The sequence below is a fragment of the Sceloporus undulatus genome, chromosome 4, assembly GCF_019175285.1.
Source record: "Sceloporus undulatus isolate JIND9_A2432 ecotype Alabama chromosome 4, SceUnd_v1.1, whole genome shotgun sequence".
NCBI lineage: Eukaryota > Metazoa > Chordata > Lepidosauria > Squamata > Phrynosomatidae > Sceloporus > Sceloporus undulatus.
In genome coordinates this window covers 210,349,699-210,353,033 of record NC_056525.1, presented here as the reverse complement: position 1 = coordinate 210,353,033, position 3,335 = coordinate 210,349,699, and positions in this window count along the sequence as shown.

Genomic DNA, 3,335 nt, shown 5'->3' with positions numbered 1-3,335 from the left:
TTATAGAGTCTGGGTTTCTTCACATTTTTTTTTGTTTGTCATTTCCAACTTACAGCGACCCTGAGGCAAACCTATCACTGGGATTTTGGGACATGATTTTTCAGAGGAAGTTTGCCTTTCAGAGGCGGCAAGATTTTTCAGAGCAGGTTTGCCTTTGCCTTCCTCTGAGGCTGAGAGAGTGACTTGGCCAAGGTCATGGTCATGGCTGAGCGAGGATTTGAGCTCTGGTCTCCCAGAGTCCTTGTCTAATGCTGAAACCAAGCATGCTGGCTCTTTATCTTTACAAATGCTTGCTGGTTATTAAGCTTCAGGTTCCTTGGTCTGTCTGGCAAATGTGGTCACTTACTCAATGACCTTACCAGCCATTTCCCCCACATGACTGCAGCAATGAAGCACTAAGACCTGCCAGAATGAGCCACTGGTGCTGCTGGCTTACCACTAAGTTTAGTGAAATGGCATGTAAAGCTTTTTTTTAAAAAAGACTGCAAAAACATGTAGCTATATTATTCCCCCCCCCCCCCCGAATACCCATTGGGGAAACTCTCGCTGTGATTTTTTTTAAAAAACAAAGACGATTAAATTAATCCATAATATTTCAGAGACAACATTCTTCCCTGTTGGTGATTTGTTGTTAAAATCTTTCTGCCCACTCATGCATTTGGAGAGCTGATCTCAGAGTAGACTAGGAAAAGTCCACACATATGATCCAGATTTTATGTTTTAAACTCTTGCATTTGATCAGAATTTGGCTAAATGTTAAACACCTTTATCAGTTATCACAGGCAAAAGGAACAGTACTGATACTTGCAAATATTTAAAACTGTCAAAATTATGACAGTCATTTAATTTAGCAATTTACATGGTTGTGCCAATCCACAACCAGACCAATTGGGAGACTACAGTACATATAGTCTTTGGGCTGAAAGTCAATGCTGGGGTATTATATTAATTTGTTTAAAGTGTTTGATTTTCTAGGCCATCCACCTCAGATCTCAAAGCATGCTAGAAGCTTAAATGCCCTAGTCTGAAGCTCCTTTTTATAAAATAATATTGGCTGACAATATGATCAGGCATTGCTAAGTGAGCCAATTTCCTTATAGTTTGTCACTGTGACACATGGAAAGCTACATGGGTAGTCTACCAGGTTTCAGGTAGGATGGGATTAATTGCAAGTTCAAGATGACCCTTGGGTATATTATATACTGTATTGAATTTCAAATGAACAGCACTGATTCTTATTGATCATCCATAAGACAATCAGTAAGCCAAAGAGGGAGTTAAAATGCTATCAATCAATAAATAAATCTTTAATATAATTGGTTGGATTTATGTTTTTTATTTTTCATAACAATGATGGATAAAAGTAAACTCAGAAAAAACTCTCATTTTTGGACACTTAAAATCTAGAATTCCCAAGTTAGCATGCTAGTGGCCATGTTGGCCTACAGATTCTGAGAGGTGTAACCCAAAAAAGTAACTTTTCCATATTCTGCATATAGCTTGCCCTGAGGAATAAATCACAGTCCAATACAAAGGGACTGGAGAGACTTGAACTTATGTTGGAGTCTCACTGAGAATGCCTGTTATACTATCCCTTTGGGATTGTTGCCAATTGAAAATTACACCCACCAAATAGCACTTCTATGACAAAATATTATCAGATGAAAGCTTTTTTGCTGCTTGATCTCCTTCTAACTGAAACTTGACTTTTACATGCAGAAAATAGTTGTCTGAATCCATCTCTTCTAAGAACATAGTGCTATAATGGTGTGGGCTTTTCACAACATCTTTTGTCTGCTAGAGTAGGCCACACAATTCAATACATCAACTTTTTAGGGCTCCCTCATTCTATGGAAGAATTTGACAAATTGGACCTTTCAAAATGTTATTGTGCTACAACTCCTATCAGCCCTAATGTCATAGCTAATCGTGAGGGATGATGAGAGCTGCAGCCTCATGACATCTGTAGAACCACCAATTGTCATCCTCATACCTTCCCAAATTCCACAGATGGAAACTGGGACAAGTGTGGCCAAGCAACATCAGAAAATGAGAAAGAATACAGGAATCAGGGCAAGATTTCACCCTCTCCTCTGCTCTCACACTGAGTCAATTGAGTGCAAACTATTTTTGCACTATGAACTCAGTTTGCAGTTTGCAGCAGCTGAAGTAAGATGAGTACAAAAGGGGGAAGCGGGAGGAGGAAAGAAATTAGGACATTTTAAAATGACACCAGAAGACACCAAAAGAAAAAAATAGGATAGCAGAGGATTAATCATGACTGTTCCGGGCTCAGTTCCTGCCAATCTGAGACAGGTAGCCTTCATCTTAAGACTCTATCCAGACCTAAAGGTTACTGTAAGGTAGCATTTATACGAGATAACTGCATGTTTTGCCTGCATAAAAATATCTGAAAATTGGCATTGGGAGTATTACCTCAGTGAGAAGAGTACCATTCCAATAGGTATGTATCTTCCTACGTAACACAAATCTATGTGGAAAATAACTTAGGATGGAGACAATTTTCAACTCTACATTCAAACTTTTCTCTTTACTTAAGCCAGTGTGCATGTTACTTCCTGCTGCTTTCTGTACAACTCTAGATTTCTGGTGTAGTCAAATACTTACTACTACTGTAATTACTGTGGATGATATATAACAATGGCATATTTAGAAAGGACTTATTTTAGCTACCCATCCCAGGTCAGGTAACACACACACTTGCAGACAGGATGTGGGCAAGGTAAATATTGAATAAACAACCATAGACTAGATCAGTTGTTGAAAACAATGAAAGTCAACCTCATCCAACTAAAATGTGGGTATCTCATATTCAGCTACTGGGAGATACAGCTGTACTAAGCAGGTAAAGGGTTAAGAATGACTTGAGTCTTAGTTATATCCTTGCATAGCAATGTATGTTTAATCCTCATCACACATTTTGAAACAAGTCTCTCCTTTCAGGAATGGTTCCCAGGAAGCTTGCTCCACTGAAAGCCTTGGTTGCCTTTTCTAAATCTGTAAAGACTATCATAGTTCTTTTAATTAACTTTCTCTAAGTCCATAAAGACTCATAGATCGTTATTGGTGATGTGGGCAAAAGCCACTGCTTTTTTTTTCTATTTAGGTTTATTTATTAGTGTTCACCCCTAAATCTCTATCACTGTATTTATTGCAGTCTCTCACACCAAAAGCATATTAGATTGCATGTATGGGAGAGAATGGGAAAAAAGAAAAGCAAAATGATATATCTAATACTGGTAATTCTGAATGCCCTTCCTTTACATATAACTACAATCAGCCCTCCTTATACACAAATTTTTTATCCATGGATT